Source organism: Rhea americana, unplaced genomic scaffold (assembly GCF_003343005.1).
Source record: "Rhea americana isolate MKP2758 unplaced genomic scaffold, rheAme1 scaffold_6, whole genome shotgun sequence".
NCBI classification, from domain to species: domain Eukaryota; kingdom Metazoa; phylum Chordata; class Aves; order Rheiformes; family Rheidae; genus Rhea; species Rhea americana.
This window is the reverse complement of record NW_028186756.1, coordinates 11,180,512-11,205,124: the sequence shown is the minus strand read 5'-3', so window position 1 is coordinate 11,205,124 and position 24,613 is coordinate 11,180,512. Positions and strand designations below refer to the sequence as shown.

The 24,613-nt window shown below is 34.7% G+C and overlaps 1 protein-coding gene across 2 annotated transcripts in view; it reads right to left on the bottom strand.

Moving 5' to 3' along the window:
* Positions 1-24,613, bottom strand: part of PCDH11X (protocadherin 11 X-linked) — a 512,224-nt gene that overhangs the window by 461,631 nt on the left and 25,980 nt on the right. The window lies entirely within an intron of this gene.

Sequence of the window (24,613 nt, the reverse complement as noted above, 5' to 3'; positions counted from 1 at the left end):
TTCAACTGCCTACCTCCACGCCAGCTATGTGTCATTAATTTCCATTACAGTACTAATTTATTATGCTTCCTTGGGGGTGTAGTGAGTTTTTCAGGAATATCTCCTCTTTGATATGTGACAGTATTTAATACATCTCCTGGAGACCACCTGAAATAAGCTCTTTATCATTCTAAATCCACTTCGCTTTTGCATAAACTAAATGTTCTGGGATATGAATACCCTTAAAGTGAGGTATGGATTTGTTTGGGCATGAAAAAGTGTTTTATGTTTTTCAGCGCAGTTTCTAAACAACCACACGTTCTCCCCCCAAGACTGTTAAAAACCTCAAACATACTGCAGAGTAGAAACAGGAAAGTATTACAGGTATATAAAGATAAAAGCTTTCATCTCAGAACCTTTCAGAAGCGAAGAGAATATTATGCTATGTGGCATACTCTGTATTTGGGTAATTCTGCCTTTACAAAATCTAAGATAGTCTCAGACAGTCATTGTGTAGCATAAATGTTCAACAGGTTCCTTTGAAAAGAATTTTTAGTCAATGAAATTTCAGTTCATACCACCTCAGCATCTGCTTCTCATGTACCTGTGCTACTAACTGATCTACATTCTTTCCTTGTTCATATAAAAATTTAAATTTCTTTTGCTGTCTTTTCAGACTTTACTCTCAATTTTATAGCATAAATTTGTTTACTCTTGTAGATCAAGTTGCAGTAGTTTAAGAAATTACTGAAGCCAGTAATTCTTTTTACCTGTGAGTTACTACCTTTCAGCAACACCACTTTAAGAGTAATTTCAGTCAACATGCTTGACTTTGCAGTGAAGTAGATTAGGAACACTAACATAGTTATTCCATTTCACCTTTGGAGTAGTAACCTACCTCTGACTGGGAGTAAGTAACAAATAAAGCAACTTGTTTTAACACTGCAAAGTGTATCTTTCTACATCAGCATGATTTAACTGTAAAGCATTTTCTGGCTTCATGATTATACAAAAGAAGCAACATGAAATAAAAATTCTACTACGCAAGTCTTCACTTCTGAAAAAAGACACTGGTCATTGCAGTAAATCAATTAATCAAGGATCACTTTGTGGGTGAAAACTGGATATGCAGTTTATGTGGCATAGATATCAACATCTGCAGGGTTTTGGTAATTCAGTTTAAGGCACAATACAACACTAGATAGGTATTCAGGAGTGAAGGAACAGTACAGTATAAACAGCTTTTTACAAATCCATTATAATGTTAACGTTCTTTCAAATATGTGATTAAGGAACATCAGCAGATATTGATTATTAATGGCAACAATATGAGTTTAAGGAAAGCATCGTGACAATGGCGTGCAAATATACTTGCTACAATTTTTTTGTAGCTGAGGTGTTACTCTAATAATCATCATACCTCCTAAATGAATTGCACACAGATATTCAACCTGCAGCAAGAAGATATAATTTCAGCAAATACATTTTTATATTCACTACTGTTAAAATATATTTATTTACAATATTTCCATGCACAATAGCAATAAAAATGTTCTGGTTACAGCGAAGAGCTGATATTTAAATGTTCAATTCAAAACATTTCAGAATGGTGGCATGTTCTGCACATACCAGAAAGTGGCATTAACCTCCAGTAGTGGAGAAAAAGTGAAATAAAGTGCAATACTGTAAAATTGGAAAAATATACCATGTTCTGTCATCACTGGAGTAATACTTTAAACCTATAGTTCACTTCTGAGCAGGAGGATTAAAACACACTTAAATAAACCAAATTCCAGTACCTGTGTTAAACTACTTGGTGGCAGCACTGATATAAAAATTACCTATAAATTATAACAATATAAAAATGTTATATAGCGATACATATAATCTACTAACTACTCTTATACTTCAATATATTTTGATGATTAATAAGGCAATAAATGCTACTTTGCTCTTCTCTCACTCTGGTTTGGAGGTTACAGGAAATTTTAATTATACTGAATAAATAAAGTTTGCATTTTATGAAGGAAGTTTTATAAGGCAATTTCAGGATGAGCACTTAAGTCTAACAACCTAAAAACTTCAGTAAAAGTTTTCCAAATCCATTCTGAAGGTAGTGACAGTACCAACAGATATTTTAGATTAAAAATAACTAGTAAGTAATCCAGTAAGAGACAGTTATAACCCCAACGGATTTTCTAGGGTTTATAAAACAGCAAGCGCAGGACTCAAGAGGTTTGTCTCCCAACCTGTGGATGAAATTTCCTAACCTTACATTATTATGCATATTTTGTTTATGAAATAAAGCTGAAGAATTCTGTTAGAAATTAGTGTCATATCAAAATACAATAAAACCAAAAAATAACAGAATAGTATTATTATATACCATGCTAGATAAACATTAACATTGCTTTTATGTTGTCTGTCATCACCATAGATTTTCCTGAACAAATAAAGGACATAGATACGTAATAAGTAGGCTTAGGAGCTTTTGCAGAAAACCGTCTAGTCTTGCGGTTGAAAAACAACCAACAATAATTTGTAATTCTTGAACTGCAGGAGCATGTAACCTTTAATAACCACAGCCATGGTCCTTTAAGGGGAAAAAAATTCCAGTGTGATTTAAACTTGCTTTCTAGATATGTGAAGGAACATCTTATGCCACAGTGAAAGAGTTGTTCTTAAAGAAACTTATTTGTATGGTCATAGTGGTATGATGTCTGACATTTGTGTCACAGAACTGATTGGAATACTATGGCAACAGCAATGCAAATAAAACAGCATCATGAGGCACTCTAATAACAAACGATCATTTTGAAAAAATAGTTACGATATCAGAATATTTCTAATGGTGCACAAAATTCAAAATACTTCTTATATTTGTCTACATATTCACACAGTGCACACACGTATACTAGAAAGTGGGAGCTCTAAATATATACACAAATGTAAAAGCAAAAAAGAACAGCTAAAGAAATTACAAACGGAGATGACAAAGTCAGACAAAACAGGGCACTAAGAGTAATTGTCAGAAGCAAGTACATGAATGGTAACAGCGGAAAAAGTTAGAGGTGAATTAAGAAAGCCAGGTGTAAAAAGAACAAAAAAAAACCCAAACCCAAAAACCACATGCTGAGCAAAAAGGCAGAGTGATAGGACAACATGTGGAAGCAGGTTTTCTTCATAACTGTATACACACCAAAAAAAAAAGAAAAAAAAAGAAAAAAAAAAGGTACAAAAAGTACAAAAGGCTAAATACAGTAGTCCATCTGTAAAGCACCTTTAATACGCCCAAACATTCACTAACACTTTTAAGGTGGTTTAAAAAAAAATTACAAACAAAATTACTTAACATAAGGTAACATTAAGCTTGCCAAAGCATTTTCCCAGCTTTCAAAAGAACACATTCATGTCTGTACTGCTGACTTCTGAGCTAGGAAGGTAAATGCCTCTGATGGACAGAATGAAGGGTAGAAGTAGAGAATAGGGAAAGAACAATTATGAATTCTGTCTTTCATCTGACTATTTATGCACTAAAATATACATGCTTTTTGCCCGATACACTAAATACCAATGACATAACCTAAATATTATCATTTCTTCAGTTTAGCAGCTGTCAAATCGTAACTTGACAGGGAGAAAGAAAATAAAAACTATAATTACCTAAATGGAGTATGATGTAAACATAGATTCCAAATCTGTTCTTTTACAGAATACTAACTGGTCCTACCTGAGTCAAAATTCCTGTATTTTATTATAGGATTGGACTGCTATGTCTTATTTAACAGGACCACAGAAAAGTATTAAATGCAGTAAAGAGACCAGGTGTTCACTTCAGATAAAAATGAAAGATTGTATCTTGATACTAAGGTTCAAATTTAACTAAGACTAAGAAAGATTTGCTAATACTTTGTATTATATACAATGTTATAAGTAGTACACAGTATCACTACAACACTATCAAGCTTTGAGGAAAAAGTTATGTAGACTATTTTAAGAGCTCAGGAATATTACACTGAAGTCTGAAATTGCATCACTATCCAAATACTACAATCCTAACACAGAGGAAACCCTGTAAATATCATTCTCATTCTTTTTTTCATGTTCATGAACTATTTTAATTAAGTGTACAAATTCAGAGGTAATACACCTAACTTTTTCAATATAATAACCCTTTCTTTTGCTGCTGATTGACAATAGATTCTTAAATATGTGCATTTAAGACACTGCTAAATCAGTGTTTCTCATAGCAGAAGATCCCTGTAAGTATCTGCAAGTCACATGGGCTCACTTCGTCAGTCAGTAGTAGGATCAGAAAATCATTTAACCGAAATATGAGCTGTTTGTAACTATTCCAGTTTGCAAAGGCTTCCTACAAGATGTATACTGTCTACAGATAACCAAGCAGTTCTGTGCCATATGAGAGAAGTTTTGAATTTCTGAATTCTTCTGTTTAACGCTGACATGGTTACCAACTTCATTCTGTAGACCTCAACTGCTAATTGTTAGGTAGATGACTTTCTTGGTATTGCTGGCTTTTTTCTTTTTCTGTTTTTTAACAGTTATAACAGCTATAAATCAGTAATATAGCTGAAAATAGGAGCGTCTGTTCTTCACCTCATGTTCAAGAAGCAAACTGGTTAACTTAAATTAACTGAAGTTAACTTTTTAGAAAAGTTGTTCTAAAAAGCAAGCATACCCTTCAGATACATTTATTACCATTTAAGATGACAACAAGAAACACTGAAAAGCTGTTTTCTAACAGGAAACACTGTCTTTTTTCAGGGTGAAGAAACAAATGATAGCAAACTACCTTTATCTTATTTTCACACTTCATACCATTTCAAACAAATTATTTTGCAACCATCATTATTTATCTGCAGAATCCAGTCCGTATATTTCATGATCATATTCAAAGAGAAAGACTTACCTGTCAGAGAAACATACATTATCAAGGCTCTCAAACTCACTCCCTCACATTATTTCATCTAAGTTCAGAAAAGGATTGATTTGCTCTTTTGCTGTTTTTTATTATGATGATGCTGATTTGAGTGAGTTTTCTTTAACTTCCCCCCCCCCCCCCAGTGATGAACAAAATAAACTGGAAATTCTTACCACCACTGGAAAGCACCACCCCATACACTTGAAGTCAATGAAAAAAAAAACTGAGCGGGATCCACAATTTGCTTCAGATTCCATGCTTTCCTGATTCATAGTCTTAACTAAATTAGAAATAGTTTTTAGTTGTTTACTTTTTCATGGGGGAAGGGGAGGAAATACTCTTTACTTAAAGAAATAAAAAGTTAATGATCAAAAGGTAGATTCTTGCAGTCACACAAATGAGAAGTCAGGTTACAGAAAACAAGGACACCTTATTTTATTACCGCATTAAGAATTCTATATTCCTAGGACTAGTTTGCAACTAATTGCTAATTGCTTATTAGGACTTGTATCAGGATGCTGGAAATACTGAGCAGAATTATAAATATACACAGACAGTAATCATGCTGTATGAACAAACTGAATTCAGTCACATTGGCATATGGCATAAGGGGTAACTGTTCCACATGAATCCCCATAAAGTTGAATCTTCTTTCTTTTTATTTAAATGATAAGTACAGCCTACGTTTGGGAAAACATATCTAGTGACCACTCGGTACACATTTAAAAAAAATACCCTGTGACTTATTTCAGAAAACTGTAACAATGTGGCATCAAATTTATTTATATACTGGTGATGCTGCTATTATCAGCGAAACAATTTTGCACCAGAGCTGAACAGAAAGCTCAAGGTTGAGCACAGAAACCCTGCAAAAAAAGGCGAAGATCTCCCTGATGATAGCATGGCTACACTATAGTGTATGTGGTGGGGAGAGGGGATGGGGATGGAATGGGGCACTTGTAAGGTTGCTGAATGTTACAATGCCAAAGCTAACAAAACATAGCATTGCCAATTCAAACATATATTCAGTAAAATCCAATAAAATGAATGACATTTTATTCAAGTAAAGCAAAAATCAAGTTACCAATATTGCAATGCATAATACCATACTATTTTATTTGTGTATTTGTACATCTGAATACATTTTTTTATATATTAAATGGCTGTAACTTTCAGATTTGATGCATAAACAGATCTTGATAGAACAAAATCTGTTTATACTTCAAAATTGAAAATCAAACTTCCGCTGAAGTAAACAAAAGAACATTCACCTACAAGCCACTGGCTAGAGAATGTGACATCACACTAAGAAGTTACGTTAAATCACCTACGTGATCATTAGATGCATTTCAACTTTAATTTACTGCTTTTCAAAATGAAAGTAAATCAGATTATAGTCGCTTGAATCAAGTCCTTTGAAACAGTGATTGTCCATATCACCTGCTTTATACATAATGGGTTCTGCAGCTCTGCCCTGCTGCCAGTTAGAGGTTGCCTACGCCATCCTCAGTATGAAATTCTCATGAGCTAGCAGTCTAATTATTGTGTTTGTCCAAAGATAATACACGTAATACATGGATACACACAGGAACACACAACAACTTAAAATGACCCCTGAAAGCTCCAAGGGGTACCATGACAAGAGGCAACGTGCACAAGCTGAAACACAGGAAGTTCCGCCTGAATACGAGAAAAAACTTCACTGCAAGGGTGATGTTTTCAGATGACCAGCCCTATTTAAATACAAAAGATGAATAAATCATTGCAGCACGTAAAACAAAAGATTCTTCCAACCAACATATGTGACAACATGGGCTTTTCTCAGGTGAGCACAACCGCCCCCCCATCTATGTCTTATTATAATATAAACCAAAACTATGAACATTTTATAGAGAAAACCCAGTATGAGACAGAACTGAAAGAGGGATTATAAATAAATTTCTCTTCACTCACTGTCTTGATAGGTGAGCCTCTTTTCTCCAGGTCTGTATTAAATCTAAGCTAGTTCAGAGGTTTAATTGCTCCCCCTACAGGCCCTCAGGTCCTTTCCAGAAAACCTCTCCTTCCTGTCACCTCAACGCAAAGGCAAACCTACCATCTTTAGCTTCAGAAGGCCTCGCACCAAAAATTGTTAGAAGCAGGGAAATACCACGATTTACAAGCTCTCTTCTCACTTTCTCCCCTCTGCAGCTGCTTCGGGCCATGCTGCAGCCGGGATAACGCTCCCTGCGCGGTTCGCCGCCTCCCCTCAGCCGCGAGGCCGCGGCCACCACACAGCTCCCTCCCCCTCCCCTTCCCCCTCCCCTTCCAGAAGGTTCTCTGGGGAAGCCTCCCCCTCGCCCTCGCCCAGCCTCCTGCCGCCATTTGCTGCCACTTGCCGCCATTTTCCACCACGCGCCCTCCTCGGACCTAGCGGAGCAGCCTCCCTTGCTGCCAGTCAAGACCCGGTAAGGGGGACACTTTTAATCAGACACAAGCTATGTAAACGCGATACCGCCCAGCTGTGCTATAGGCATGCACGGAGTCTTTTGCCCTAGCTGGCAGTCAAAGAGATTGGGGACAAAAGGAAGCTGTAGTTTTTGGAAATTTTTATGTGAGTAAGCATTCTCTCTGCAAATGCTCTCTGCAAGTTCCAAGTTATCACAATCTGGCCTACATATAGTTCTGTGTTTCACAGGTTCAATTGGATAAATTATTCTGTGCTTGCTTTCCCAAAGCTACTTTAGTGCAACACTGCTGGTACAGACTTTAAGTGGCATGAGAAAAAATCCCTGTATTTAGAGTCTGTAAAGCACTTTAGGGATCTTTCAAAATGAACGGTGCTATAGACATAAAAGGTATTAGGAAGAGCAGCTGCAGCCTTGCATGGTATTAGAAAAATCTATGAGAAAAAGTGAACCACCGTTTCTCCACTAACTACAGAAAATTATAGCAAAGAAAATGAAAAGCGATTTGGTATAAGATCTCTTGTGATGTATTAAGTGGGAGAGCAATAGCATCTGAGTCTGATCCCAGTTCATTATAGTTAATAGGATTAAGATCAAGCCTTACTTACTAATTCATATCTCACACTATTAAAGGCATGAATTTACCTCTCATGGCCTTAAATGTATATAAAATATGTATATAAAGTATACATATTTAAAAAATCGAATTCAGAAACATCTTTTCATTTTTTCCTTGTGACCCAACTCCATTTGTTTTTAATTATCTGTTGTTATTACTCTGATTCTTACAAGTTTTTCTAAGGAAGAATTCTCTCCTTGTTGTATGTTTGTAGCACAAAATGACCCTGATTTTAAGTAATTAATGATAACAATAATAAAAATAATAGTTATTTCATACTCTGATTTCTGCAAAATCATTTTTTCACATTATTTGATGTAACTTTCAGACAAAAGATGCATGGCAGGTTATGCACGAACTGCAAAGAAATCTAATTTAACACTACATATTAATGGAGTAGGACTGAACTTTTCATGACTTGATATTAACTCATACATGACTAGTAAAGATATAACTGCTTTTGAAAGGTGAATTAATTAGCTGCTATATTTTAAATAAATTTCTTGTGACTAAAAGTTATGTCTTACTGGTATATAAAAAGAGGACTGCTTTAATTGCATACTTTCTATAGGCCGAAATGTAAAATATTTTTTTATTATTATTAGGAGAAAAAAATCACCATAATATTTTAACTGCTCTGGTAAAATATTTTCTATGATGTGCATAGCTCCTTTCACCCTGACAGATCACAAAACTGCAAACACATGGATTGCTTCTCAAAGCACTGAAATTCTCTGCCAGGAGCAGTACACTAAATGATTCTGGAAAGGGAGCTGAAAACTAAATTATCCGGTGGAAATGATGGAGCTGGTATAGCTCTTTAGACTTAAGCAACTACCAAAATTCAATGGGACTACCTGTACAAAAGATACTTGGTAAACAGAGTCAAAGAATCAGATGAAACTGCATTATAAGGATACTTGAAAATGTGTTACAGCAGTGTGTCGGGCAGGACCTGATTCTCCACTTTGAATTTTGTTTTGCTGTACAATAAATCTGGTGGGGGATGGTACAATAAAAAAGTGGGGGATGAGATCAACAATTTTCTCTTAAATTGATTCAAAGCCCAATGAAATCAGTGGTACTTCCTGTAAGGCCTACACAGTCTGCCAAAACTAAACCTTAATTTAAGCATGAAGTGAGCCTATGTATCTCAGTAACATATCTTTATTAAATATTTGCATAGAATGTGATCTGTCAGCATAGAATACCTCATTCTAGGTTTTATTACAAATGTCAGGCCTTAACAAAGCAAGCTCTTGACTAAAATACCTTCGTAAAGTCAATGCTTAACAGAATATCAAAAAAATTGTATTTTTAATGTTTGCCAAGATGCGTAAGTTTAACTAAGATACGACTCCTTCATAGACCAGTTCTCAAATGAAAAATGTGCAGTTTTGCATTTCTTCACTGCATCCTCACTGAACTTGTCAGTAGTCAGTATGAAATAAAAGAGTTTTTGTAAAATGGACAAAATATTTCTAGCTAGAAATATACATTTCCATTGACTCAATGTGCCCAGCTACTGCTAATGATGTCTAGACACAACTGAGATAGGATAGACTGGGGCTTTTGATGTAGAATAGGAAAGTTTGGGATACTATTTCCAATCCTCCCTGTCTCCTGGATTCTTTTGACAAAGTGTAAGAGGATGAACAGCTTGAAAAGGTTGTTTAATGGAAAAAAAAAGACATCACCACATTAATAATGAGATCAGCATACTTCTATAAATAAGAGTCCTGTAGGTCTTCGATCTTCAAGGAAAAATATTTAGAAGTAATATTGAAGAGCATTTTCTGACAGGTTATGGGCACGATTGGTTTAATCATTATTGAGACACTACGCTGAGCATTTCTGAAGAAAATGGAATATTAGAAAATAGGAATTAAATGAGGAAAAATCTTAAAGGAATGTGAACAATGATCAGATTAAAGTTTCAAATAGATCTGTATTCTTCTTTTTCTGCTTTGTCTAATAGTCATGTCCGTACTCCGTAACCCCAAGTGAAAAAGCTAGTTTTGCATATAAATGGAGTGACTTCACCATTTGATAATAACTTACTATTTAAATTTAAAAATGACAGAAAAAGGGCACCAAAAATACCACAAAACCCAGACCAAACTTTTAGCTGTATTAATCACAACAGACAGAATCTCTAACTAATATGGGATTGTATCATTTGTAAATGTTATCATGCTTCACGTTTTGGTGACACTGCTTGTTTTAGTCAAGTAGAAATGAACAAAGGTGTTTCAGTTATTTCTGCAAATAAGGCGTTTGTATTAGGATTGCATTGGAAGTGTCATGAAAACACATCAGATAGTGATAGAAAATACTAATTTTCATTAGCTTTTGTTATGTTTTTCTTCATAAGCAGAAGTCATTTTGAGTCACTTAAGATCAACGCAAATGACACAGGGATGTCATTGCATTTCACTTTACAAGATAAAAGACCACTAGTGATAAGGCTAACTGCTTCACTCATTACTAGTATAAGAATTAGTAATATTGATCTTTTATTAAATAAATAAAGAATAAAATTTCAAATCTTTAACAGCTGACAATGTTTATATAACCGTCAGCAAGAACGCCTGCTGATTTAAAGTAAAATTGTAGATGCTTATACCTTGCAGAATTCAAGCCCGTGGTCTTTAGTAAAGAAAACTTGCTGTCTTGTGATAACAAGCTGTCAAAATACCAATGTTGTATTCTATAAAATTTGCATTATATACCCTAGGCTAGGGCACATTTCCCAGATTTCTCAAAGATGTTCTGTTTTGGTATAGGAAATGGAAGTATTTAAATATCACAGTATTCAAAAGTAGCCACAATTTCTATTACAACATGGTTATTAGGACCAAAATATTGGAAAGAATTATGGCATAATGGGAACGATGTGGATTATTGTTATTGGTATACCTTATTGGAACTTAACAGCATTAGCCTCATACATTGTAAAGTATTATGGGATATTTTGAATTTTCTCAGATATGCCACTGTTAAAAATTTTGAGTATGATACAGCATCTTAGGTCTCCATTTTTTTTGCAGGTCTGTACACCTAATACAAATCCACAGTATTTCGTGTGACGCAGTACATGGCATCTATTTTCTGACACCAAGAGACAATGAATTCCTAGAGGGAATCTAGTGTCTCAAGATGATGTTCCTCTATGCATCAGTAGAAGCAAGCACATCTATTCCTTCACTAATGCTATTAGCAGCACTACTGTTATTTTTTTGATCATGTGCCATGTATCACAATTGGGGTTTTTTTTGACAAGAGTCTGAGGATGTGTATTATTTCTCAGACAATGCATAGTGGATGCCTCATTGTTTAAAATGGAGACTCGTTCTTTATAACCTGAGGGATACTCTCATTTCTTTAAAATCAGTTTAAGAGGTTTATGTTCAGATTCAGCTAGAATGTGGAAGCATACACTTTTTGATCAAATTACTAAAATACAAGTACTTAGAGCTCCTTTCTATCTGCACACAATGTTTATCTTGTGATAGAAAAGCTTTGAGATCTTCATAGAATATATGACGTCAGTTATAATGTACAACATATTTACTGATCGATTCTACTCTTACTCAGATTAAAGCACACACACACCAGATTTCAGTATCTTTTGTGTCTTAAAGAAATCTATATAATCATCTGAATTCATTGCTTGAATTCATATCATTTCAGTAAGGTTTCAGGAGAAAGTGAAACAAGTAATTAACCTAGTCACATAGTGTCCTTTCTTATACCATTAGACATCAGTGCCATAGCGCTTTTTGTTTGTTTATTCATTTGTTGTTTTATCACAGGTACATTAGGGAAATCCAGTTAAAATCTGTCTGCAATGTGAACTTCTAAGCTGATGACCAGAATAGTGTTCTCTGGAATGCAGATTATGTTCCAGTATTTGGTTTAGATGTATACCTTTCACATGGTCTCTGGAGAACACTGAAAAGTTTTGCACTTTCTGTGACTGCTAATATTCTAGAGTTCTATCAATGATAGCTTAAATTCAGATGATTATTTTGTCTGTCATTGATTTATCATTAATTTGCATTTGAACTGAAATTATTATAAAAAGGTGAATAACGATATTGAAATTAATCTGTGATTAATCATTTAACCATTTAACAGTACTATTTTTAATCAAGGTTTGTTATTGAAATATTTCATTGTTGTAAATATTTAAAATGTATACAATTTGTTGTTTAAAACAAATCAATGTCCAAAAGCCTGAGCTGCACACCTTCTCAAGTCACAAGGTATCTCTTTCCACTGACAATAATGAGAGTCACCAACAAACAAATGAAAACATGATAAAGAGCTGTCTGTGACAGCACAGGAATAAGGCACTCAGGTTGCAAGACTTGAAGAATACAGGTCACTTCTACCCTTTAGCTACTAAAAAAAGAAAAAAATAATTTCAGCAAGGTATTGTAAGATACTCAAATTTCTCGTTCACTGTTATTAATTAAAAGAGTTGTTACATTTGCTCATTAGAAACAATAACTAATATGGGTCTTTTTATGTTTCTGAGCATAATACAGTAATCCAAATACTTCTTAAAATCAATGTTACTACTACGTTGTATTTGCCAGTTTTAAACCTCCCTCAAGAGAACTAAGGGCATATTACGATACTGGAGAATAGGCAAGTCATTATCCCCTCTCTCTGTGGGAAACTTTGATCTTTTACAGTAGTGAGAAAGAAAAAAAAAAAGGAACATGTAGGTTGATATCTCAGCAGTGCCCACTCTGGTGGGGAGCTGGGGGGCTCAAGAGGAAGAGAAGAATGTTTTGGTATTAATATACATGAGTAACCAATTTTGTTCCAACAGAGAGGAACTTAAAATTACTTTCCTGCAAGGTAAGACCAAAATAATTGTATGCTAAGTTGGTTTTAGGTAGGTTGTATTTTCTTTAGATTTCTATGCATATATTAATTTGTTATAAGGTAGTTTAAGTGAATCTTCTTTTATTAGAAGTTAAAGATACTTTATTTTCACCTACTGCTTTTATATATTGTCTTTGTGGATGTATTTACCACTATATTTTAGCAAGCAGGCCACCTAGTGCCTAACAATCACAAATACTCTATAACGATCTTATGATCTTAAATGTTCTGCAAGAATTAACAGCACACTTGATCAACTGGATATGAATATTAACTTACCAGGATAGATGTTAATTTTTTTTCTTAGACCAAGACTGTGACAATTTTCTATAAACATGTTAAACATGGAATAGATATACACCTTTTTATTATTAACAAAGATCAATTTCTTTAGATAAAAAACTTCATAAGTAATCAAACTACTTCTAAGATTTCTCAACACCAAGTATTTTAACCCACTACTGAAAAAATAAATGCTAGTCTTTTTCTACAAGTAAGATCTCCAATTATCCTTAGCCACATTTAATTTGTCATTTAGTATAATTAGCTGGAGAATGAAGTAGGATTTTAATAGTGTGAATGTGATGTTTGGCATTACCATTCTAAAGGGTGTTTTCCCCTTAATTTCATTTGTGTCACTATCTTAAGATGCAATTCAGCTTCTTTTAAGATTGTTGGCAAAGTTTCCATAAACATCAAGAGATACAGTGCTTATTAAGCTTTCTGTTTCATCTTGGTGATATACTGCTTTCCTCTACGCTGGAATGAAAAGTCAGTAATCTGAAGCAGCAGCCAATAGGCCCTCATAGTAAAAAAGACTACTTTCTTTCTTTACTCAATTATAAATTACCCTCAGTGCTTTTGTAGAAATAGTAGGATTTTTAGCCTGTGGAAAGGCTGTGTTCAAAGTTGTCAGACGATACTTGAAAATATTTTTTTTATTTAAATTCTACGGACTGCTTCTCAACTATTCAACTTGATGTGTCTCTCTAAAAGTAAGTCAGATCACAAATGCTTTATTCAGAACCAATGCTTTAGTGCTCCTAAACTTAGTTTCCCTCGGCACTGGGAGTATATAAAATTTTATCCAGTACTCTTAAAGTGCAAGTTATATATTATTTCAAAAACCTATTTACTCTGGAAAGCATAATACCTCAAAATCCTCTTTCTGGTTCAGTTTGCAAACTTGTTTAGAACATAAGCACACACACACAAACACCTTACCCCCATATGGAAAAGAAATAAAAACACTGAATGAAATAAACTTCTTTTGAACCAAAATTTAAGAAATTACCCCTATTTACAATTCACCTAAAGAGTGTATTTCAAGAAGATTTTCCTTCTCCAAGATACTGAACATTCTAAATGTGACTGTGGCCATTTAGCTGTGCAATTCTAACCAACATCCTTTAGATTGCACTGCATCTACTACTGATGAGATTTATCTTCATGGACATTTACATTTAAAAAAAATCCCTATAAGGTGTTATACAAGCAGTGTTTTTCTCAGTCTGGAACAGGAAGTAAATCCTGAATATGTTTGAAAATAGAAATTTGAAACTTACTCGGTTTGACAAATTGTGTTCATTTTCCATATAATATTTAGATTCAGTAGATTCAAATTCTCTGTAGCACTTTAAAACTCTGGGGTTTCACAGTAAAAAGGAATTATCCTTTGTGAACACTATAATTACTTCAAATTTCTTGATATATGTATTAGAAAGATAAAGGACACTTATTCATTACTGCTTGATTGACGACTTCTGCTTTTGTGATTTGGTAGACATCATCCCTACGCAAACATTAATAACAGCAAAAAAAATTTTTTTTGAAGCAGTATTTATCTCCTTTCCTAAAGAGTCTGGGGAATGTAGAATAGAGCCAGTAATGGTTGCGATAATTAAAAACTGAATACATGAACCAAATCATAACATGGCCATGAATCTCTTCGGTTATGGGTTCTTAGTTGGATATGAATGTAATAAAATACGAAACTAAAATTCATGAGTACAATCTACTGTCTCATCATGCTGGGGTGAGATAGCATTCCCAGAACTAAAATCATGGGCTAAATCAGTCTCTAATAATAAATCATGATGTGAGGATTCATTTTCAGGTTTGTGGGGCTCCAAAAGCCAACAGAAATTTCCGTTTTTCTGATCTGGAGGAATCTACTATGAAGCAAGAGCCAAAAAGTGAAAACATCAATACTGGCTGCAGGAACGGCTGCACTCCCAGTGCTGCTTGCACTTTGCTGCCTAGCAATTCTCTTTCTTTCAGAATGACAACTGTAAAAGAACGCAATCTTAATTACATGTCTGGAGTAGAGGACCTGTGCCTGGTTGTTGTCATCAGTGTGTAACATCCCTTGGGTTACAGACTCTTCTCTCATTCATGTAAGTGCTCATGCATATTGACACGGATGCAGCCTGCCAAAAATGATAGTACTGCACAGTAATTCTGCAACCATATCTAGCTTCATAGATTGCTGCATGGAGTAGTCTGCTAACTCAGAATCTTTGCTTTTACAGTTAGCACTGACACCAACTGCATTCCTTTGGGTCCTTGAAAACCTGAGTTCTTCTCCAGAAATCTCTCGGATTTCTTCTGGTAGGGAGGGACTTCAAGGGAGGCAAGACACATGTAACAAAGCTTGTCTTAGTATAAGGCTAATCTATAAAGCTCTGTCTTTATTCTATCCGCAGCATAAGACCAGATTAGAAATAGCAACAAAAGGTTTTGGTTTCCTGATGAACTAAAGGCTGAAGGGACAATGGAATTGGCAGTTGCAATTTCAACACTGGCATCTGTTCTAAGCTTGAGTAGCATATTCTGCTACAAGCAGACGCTAGATATGACAGTATATCTCTATATCAAATCTAGTCCTCCAGTAGAAATACCAGTATTATTTGCAAAGTGGTTAAGCATTTATAATTCTTCTATTTGAGGAAATGGCCAATAGTATTAGCCATGCAAGTCTCTGTGGGCTAATGTAATTAGTCTTATGCATTTTAAGACCAGATAGAATGGTATTAGAGAGAATGGAGGAGTATTTTAATTGGATGATGACAAAATCCCTCTAAGCACTATGACTGTCTCCTGTGTTCAAAATCTTTTAAAAAGTTCACAGATTCCAATTGTTTTCTGTAATAACAGTATTTCTGTCTAAATTATATTAAATGTGTCATCTTATTTCCAGAATAAAAATGATAAAAGCACAGTCAACTTCAGCAAAGGCGATCACTTTCAAGAAAAAAATAAGATAATTAAAAGCTGTTACAACTGACAGTACAACACTGCAGCTTCAAAATTCTCCACTAATTACAGCTGCTAACTTTTAATAATCACTATTACAGTAACTCAGATTTGACATTACAATAGTATCCTTACTTCTTTGGGAGTCAGACTCTTGGGAGAACACGATTACAAGGTGAGCATATCCAGCCAGGACCACTGCAGTTTTGAAAAAACAGTGCTTGCTATTTGTTATTCTTGTTGAGAAATCTAGGTTTGTGCCCCTTTGCTTGCATGCAGTCCTTTTCATTAGGTCAAACGAGTACTAAGTGTAGCTAATTTTCTGACAACATTAAGAAACCTTAAAGGGAATGGACATGGGTCCTTGAAAGGACCTTCTTTTATAGGTAGGCTCTGAGCCAAGCGTAGACTTATATAAACAGCTTTATACCATTCCTGTTCTTCTAAAGCATTTACATGATGAGACAGAGAAGAGGCCTATCTGGAGCAAGTGTATTTCTTGGATTGATATTAATTAACCTTTACTTAGTTTGGTATGAATGTGTTATAGAAGGCAGAAAAATTCTGAAATTACTCTAGCGTAAAAACAGTTGATGATTTTACTCCTAGAATATAGTGTCTCTATTGTCTTTGATTTTATTAGAGGAGAGGTGAAACTGAAAATCAGAGCCATCTAGATGTTTCTCAGCTGTACAAGAGCTGTTGAGTCTTGGTCTCCCAGTCAGCCAGACTGAAGACTATGCCAGCATGTGTCTCCTTTAAGCTTGTGCACTTGGCATTTCTTCCTGTGAAAGCTGGATGCAAAGCAGAAAGGTCATATCTGAATTTCTTATCAGCACAAACTAAAAAGATTCCCATGATGGACGTTTTAGTCTGGAACCTGGGAAGACTTTCTGGGTCCTGGAACACTTTGTGCGTTACCTACAGGCTCAAAGCCTTAAAGCTGCACATTGCTATTTCTCTAAGGACATTTACGGAGCTTCATCTGAGTTTAGTAAATCAACTGTATCTAAAAAGCTTTAAAACAAAGTGTTTTTTAAGCCAAATCACTTTCAGTGATTTTATCTGTCATTGACATTTGCTTATGTAAAGAAGTAGTTCCATCAGACTATACTGGTGATTCAATGCATAGTGTGGAAAGATCATAGAAATTGTAAGATTTCTTAAGAAAATGAAACTAAACAAAACACAACTAAAATTTAATCTCTGGTGTACTGTAGGAATGAAGCCTAAGATAGTTCTTCTCAACAGTGTGTGAAAATAAAAACTGAGGCAAATTATTTTCTGGTATATCCATGTTTTAGATTTGTGAAATTAATGGGCAAGACTTAGTGGCTCATCATGTCAGTGAATTTCTTGCATTAAGCAGAATTACTATTAAGTAATTCTTACTGAGGAATTCTTTGGGCTTAATGGTAATACTAACATTCAGGTATGGACGGTTTCTTTCTTTAGAGTGCAACCTGTTAAACATTCAAATTAACAGGAATAGAGAATATAGGAATAGAGAAACACAGCACAAGGGTTTCCAGTACCAAAACCACCTTCTGATATCTAGTATTACATAATTCCCAAAGAGTGATATATAGTCTGTTTTGAGAGAGGGTGTAACAGAACAGTGAGAAAATGTGAAGTTTGGAGTTACCTTACCTTAACAAAAATCTTCCTTCAAATCAAGATCCACTTACTTTTAAAATCTCTATCTCTGTTACTGAATAGCTGAGTAGCTACCCCCCAAGACAGAATTTCCAAATGAACTACCATTCTATTTCCACAGCAGGACATCAAGGCTATCTAGTTAGATACCCTGTATCCTCTGTGACTGGTTCAAGGGTCCCCAGAAATGCAGTTTCTATGCAGCCATCTTGCCACTCTCCTGGTTGTTACAATTTTTTAAAAGGCCTTCATGGAGGGAATTATATACAGCAATTAATACAGATCCATACAACATAGCATATGCTATGAAATTTTCAGAGGACTCAAATAAGAATGATGTGAAAAGCTTTCAAGGCTACTCTTGGTCCGCTACTCTTGGTCTGATCACACTCTATCTAGACCTCACTTATCTCCCTCTCTTACCAGGTAGTATTCAGCTACCTGAGTCCATGATACTCACTCCAAAGTAATCATGGGGAGAAAAAACATTGTCAGAGTTGGTTCTGGTCTCATCTGGTTTTGAAAGTAATCAAAGAGGATTGTTCCATTCCATTTAACGTATCCCAAGAGTAGAAGTTAGTGGAAAAAAACTTCTAAAAACAAATGAGTGAGGTTCTAAAAAAAAAAAAAAAACAACCCCAGGGGATCCTATTTCAAACACAAATATTTTCTTAAATTGCAGGTGCTCATAATCACTTGTAAGGGAGAAGACTAATTATGGTAGTCTTCAGGGAGCTTATAACATGGTAAATAGTGAGAGCAGCCTAGGTTTCTACAGGTTATTTGTAAATGTTGCTCAGGCTTTTAGAGTCATCACTGGTATGTGAACTCTTCTTTTTTTCATTTTGTTGTTAAGCATTGGGTTTGTTATCTTTTTGTGATAAAAATGAGAAAAATACTTCAGTTCTTACTGGATTTCCTGCTTTAAAAATTTTTTAAAGCTTTTCTATTTATGTAGAGGATATTTCTGTGCTTGCTAAATAAACATGTAAAATCTTGTATTCATCAACTAAAAATGTTTGGTTATGTCATATATTACCAGTATGTATTTAAGCCATGGTGGAAAAAAATGTATTTTTTTTTGTTTTCATTTTAAGAATGAATGTGTTCTTGTATTGAGACAAATGATAAATGCTAAAAATATTTTTCATATATTACTATGTAAAATTGCTATTGTACTAGAACACAACATATGATAACAGCTACAGATTTGGCTTAAAAGATTAAAAGTCATACATTCAAAACAGCCAAAAATTTTCTGAATAAAGCTTTTGCACAGCTACTTGTATCTCGAATATACTATGTATTTAATCATCATTCTGACTGAAATTACTACCTGCCAATGGAAGATATGTACAAGCTATAAGCCATTTGTCCCTTTTTATATGTTGGTAAAATAAGGAGCACAGAAGAAAATCTTCTCTCTTTTAATGTATATTCCTTAGCTAGTAGCTCACCACAGTATGTCTGGACTCATGAATAAGTTTTAGAATTAATTAGAATAAATTAAAATCAAATATAGTATTTGCCCAATAAACTCTAATGAATACTCTGTTATCACTTTGGTTTCCAGTTGCATGTCATTCAGACAGAATGCTGTAAACTTCAAATATCTCCTTTGCCACTGAATTTGTGGAAAAGAAAGGGAGGAAAATGTGAATGGAAGGAAAAATGGTTTTCCATTTGAGAAAATTAGAATCCTCTTCCTCCAGTTTCCTACCTGATTTTTAAACAGCAGTATTTAAATAAAATTAACTAAAGTTTACCCTAGTATAATCCCAATAAAGCAAATTGCATAGAGAAAGAATTTATTTTAGAAGAATAGTATAGCCCTGTACTATATTCTGTTGATTTCTATTGACCCTCCATTGACTTGGACAAGACTCCTATTGCCTTAATTTGATTAGAATCAATGTTAATTTTGGCATTGGTGAGAGATTCATTGTTACATTATTTCTAGTCTTACTTATATCAATCCAAAATACTGGGTAGCAAAAATTTTCTGTTATATAAAAGGCATAAACTGTCTCTAATACTATTGCATTATACATTTTCCTACCTGAACACTACATTTGACAACAGCAAGTAACTCTTAATTGCTAGAGTAAAAACTACAGTGAAAAATCTCATATTACTTAATAGAGTGCACAGTCATAGATTAATGTGCTGCTAAGTACATGTGTTATCCAGCTTTAAAATGTAGCATCTTGGAAGTGAAATCCTGTGAGTGAACAGTTAAAGATCTTTTCAATTCTTGACTTTTTGCTTGGTACAGCTAATTAAATGATCGGTTAATTCTAATATTCTTGGATTGCATACTTGCCACTTAGATCTACATTCATTTGAATTTGTAACAAACTCTCTTGTTATCCATTTCATTTAGGTCCCAGTGACAATTTCTTAAATGATAAGTTAGTAATTAATTAACAAAAATAGCTACACTTCACTGAATTTGGTAAAATATGTCTAGTTACACAAGTATGTGTGTGACAGGTACCACATATTATTTGATGAGCAGTCTAGTTAAAGATATAAACACGGTTGTTCAGTTACTTGAAATACTTCTGACATTTATTTGAATTAGAATATTCTCAGTTTCTCTGAGAAACTTGACACTGGTTTTTTTGAAACAACACTAACTTTTAAAATGCAATGCTTTATGAACTACTTCAGTAGTAGCAATTAAAAAAGTCATTGCAGATACTAATGCCAGACCTTCCTGCACTTAGGGCGGGAGGAGGGTGTGCAAACCAACAGGTCTTTTGACATGGTGGACAACTGATCTTTGAATTAGGTTCATTAGATATATGGGTTGCTCTTTGAAACGGTGGATATATAATGAAGCTCTGCTGTTAGCTCATACGGAAATAATTTGAGAATGCCATCTTTCTGACCACTGAAAACGTAAGCTGATAGAAGCAAATTAAGACTGTAATACATAATCAGCAAACACACTCCTGGATCCACTACTCATCAACAAGGAAGAACAGGCCAGGGATGTGATATTGGTGGCACCCTTAGTTGTGGTGACTATGGAATAGCTGTATTGAGGATCCAGAGCAGACAGAGGAAGACAAGTAGCAGAGTACAGTTCTGGACTTCAAGAGAAGAGACTTCAGCTTATGCAGGGAACTCTTTCAGGTGGGTGAGATCCTGTATGAGGCAGCTTTGAAAGGAAAAGGAGCTGAAGAGAGCTGGCAGATCTTTAAGAACAACCTTCCAAAGTAAAAGAGTACTCCATTCTGATACCCAAAAAAATGAGCAGACATACCAGGAGACCAGCTTAGTTACACAGGGAACTCAGGCAGATCCAGTGCAAAAAGCACATATACTGGAGGTGAAAGCAAAGACAGACAACAAAGGAAAAACACAGATACTTTGCCAGACATTCAGGAATGGTGATATGAAAGCCAAATTTCAACTACAATTGAAACTGGCAAGAACTATCAAAAGCAACAAGAAGTGCTTTTACCATTGTTAGCAGTAGTAGAACAACAAACAAGGAAGATGTTGGCCTAATGCTCAATGGGGAGAGTGACAGTAAATATGGATGATGCTGAGGTTCTTAAAGCCTTTTAAAGCATAAGGGTCCTGGTGGACAGTAGGCTAAAGAGGAGTCAGCAGTGTGTCCTGGAAGCTAACACCACAGTGGGCTGGGCCAACAGCAGCATGGCCAGTAGATAGAGGGAAGGGATAATTCCCCCTTACTCAACACTTACTCAACTTCCTTTCAAATACTGCATTCAATTTTGGGCCTGTCAGTACAGAAAAGATCTTGAAAAACTGGAGTGAGTTCAGCAAAGGGCCACCAAGACAGTCAGGGGCTGAAGCCCATACCTTGTGGAAAGGGCCCAAGAGAAAAGGGTATATTCAGCCTGGAGAAGAGGCTTCAGGGGGAACCTAATAGCAGCCTTCCGGTATGCAAGGTCCTAAGAAGACAGAGCCAGGCTCTCTATTGAGATGCACAGTGGAAGAACGAGACAGGGTCATAAACTGAAAAAAGGAAGGCTCTAACTAGATACTAAGAGGAAAAAAAAAAATCACTCTTAGGATAATTAAGAATTGGAGCAGGTTGTGACGAGGTTTTCAAGGCCCAACTGGACAAAGCCTAAAGCAGCCTGGTTTGTATTCAGTGCTACTACTGCTCTGAGCAGGAAGGAGATTGGACTAGAGCCCTTCCAAAGTTCCTTCTAGTGTGAATTCTATGATTCTATAAAAATTTAATCTCAAGGATAAGATTCAGGTATAAATAGGAAGCTTGATTTGTGGTATACAGTAACATAGTACTTTCAGCTCTCAGGGCAGGCTAACAGTATCAAAAAAAAAATCTTCACAGCTTCACATTTTTGTCAAATCAAAAGGTCAGTGTCAGTTTTTTAATACCACCCAATATTCTCAAATAAAAAACCTTGATGGGCAAAACTGCAATTCAGAACTATTTTAAATAATTTTTATTAGCAATACTGGGCTTATTTGGCAGATTTTTCCTTTCTACTAATAAAAATGATTTGAACAATGAAAAGAGGTTCACTTACTATAAATATATTATATGTATTATAGATCTGTTAAACTAGTCAGCAACCATTTAAAACTGGGAAGCTTCCTAGCAAACGGAAAAAAAAAAAATTCACATAATGTAAATAGCATTTACCAAATACTACAATGAAGCACGCCATTTTACGTCAGTTAAGGAACAATACTTCAGACTTTCTTACAACACATATTTTCAGAGATGCAAAGTATTCATCCTGATTATTAAGTAAAAAGAATGTCTGCATAAAACAAGTATTTCCCACAAAATCAGTAAAAAACCTTCATGTAGTATTCCAGATTTAAAATGAGTGATTCAAAGCAAGAATGTACAGAACTGTTTTATATGAATTTCTACTTGCATGATGCCAATATATATCAACTCCCTAGCTTAGCAACTAGTATTTTAAGAAATATTTGAGAACTCTCAAACACCATGAAAATTTTAAGTTGTTACAACTGTGCAGCTTACAAGCTGCAGTGCTTGCAGATACACACCTAGAGAATTGTACTATGTCCACCTGATTAGTCACTTTTATTTCATAATGCTCATATAAGAAAATGATGTGTTTTGGTTCTGTATATCTGCAAACTTTGAACAAACTTCTACCACTGATAAACAATGAAGTCATTGTACAACACACTATAACAACATGAAGCAAGTATATTGTCGTTAAAGATGGAATTAAACACAGTTCAACAACAAATTGATGGTAACTTCCAAAAGCCTTCTCAAACCAGAAGCAAAGTTTTAGGCAGTGATACAGTCTTATTATATTATTATTACGCACAGTTTTATTTGTGCAAAGTCATCATGAAAATTTTATATACAATTTTCCTTGATAAGTGAATTTCTATCACCCAATTTCTTATAAAGAAGTATTCTAATAGATTAAATATTATGTGGTAACTGAAATATATATGCCCTCTGTCTAAATATAATTGCAAAGAAAGCAAAATAATATTTTTTCAGCATTTCAACTTCATAGTTACAACCTTTTCTAAGTGGGTGCACTACATAAAGGATGCCAAATCTCTACTCAGGAGAGTTCTACTCATACAAGTATATATATAAAACGTCAGAGAAAAAAAAGGGGGGGGGGAGAGAGAAGGAAAAAGTATTTTCTCTCTAAACCTCACTGAAACCATATCCAGTAGGTGGTCGTGCTTTAACTTCAAAAAATATGACTGAACTTTATGACTTTCTGCCTTTACCTTCCAGCAAGTTTTATTTTTGGTTCCTTTCAAACTGAAAAATGGTCTAGGAATTTCTCTTCAGGTTTAAAATAATTAGTAAACCCTTAGAATACTCATTATAAATAGATCAAAGCGTCAACCCAACTTCATTACAAAGGCAAGCCTTTTAGATCAAACTTGAACTACCACCCATTCCATGTATGTCCTGCTGATACCCTACTTTGGTGTTAAATTATTAACACCAAAACACTGAATAATTCATTATTGAACGAAAAATAATATGAAACTTCATTTATACAACTTTTATACCAATTAAATTTTCCCTCTTTTTTATTTCTTTTTAATCTGGAGTGTTCTTGTGCTTTAAATGTAATGGCTGGATCCCTTATTTAATAGAGGAAACAAATTTAAAGGTAATAAGGAAGTCAACAAAATGCAAGTTGAAAGTATTAGGTTTTAATAGAAAAGGTAAAAATAAACATGCTTATAATGAACAAATTCTCTTATTCTGACGACAAGCACCTAGAGTTCTTGACAACACTTCCACAAGTCAAGAAGCCAGGGCAATTTAGAATGAATGTAATCGGGTACAGTAACACATCGCGTTAAGGTAACAGACAAATAGTGTTTAGATGTTGCTGTCATCTGCAATATCCAGTTGGATGTGGACAATAATATAAACAGTTGGAAACTACACTGGAGATTGGAATTCTGGAAAGAACTAAATGATTTTTTGTATGCCATAAAGTTCTCTTCTGTGCAGTTTCTGTAATTTGAAGGGAAAGCAGTCAATAACAATATGTAAAACGTTTTGCTGGAGATTTCAAAATATATTAAAGGAGGCTGAGTGTAGCACAAAAATACAGCAGTACCAAAATTTCTGAACTTCTTATTTCTTTAAAATTTATTGACAGTACACTAAGCCAGAAGCACTTGCATGGTATTTGAGGAAAGCTACCTTTGGTTTGTAAATATAATGGTAAAAGGTAGTTTATCAATCAGCTGGCAACTGCAACAGGTATGTATTTCTTCTAAACATTTTAACTGCATTAGGTTATTGCGCAGTGCATTAGGTTATTGCGTACTGCT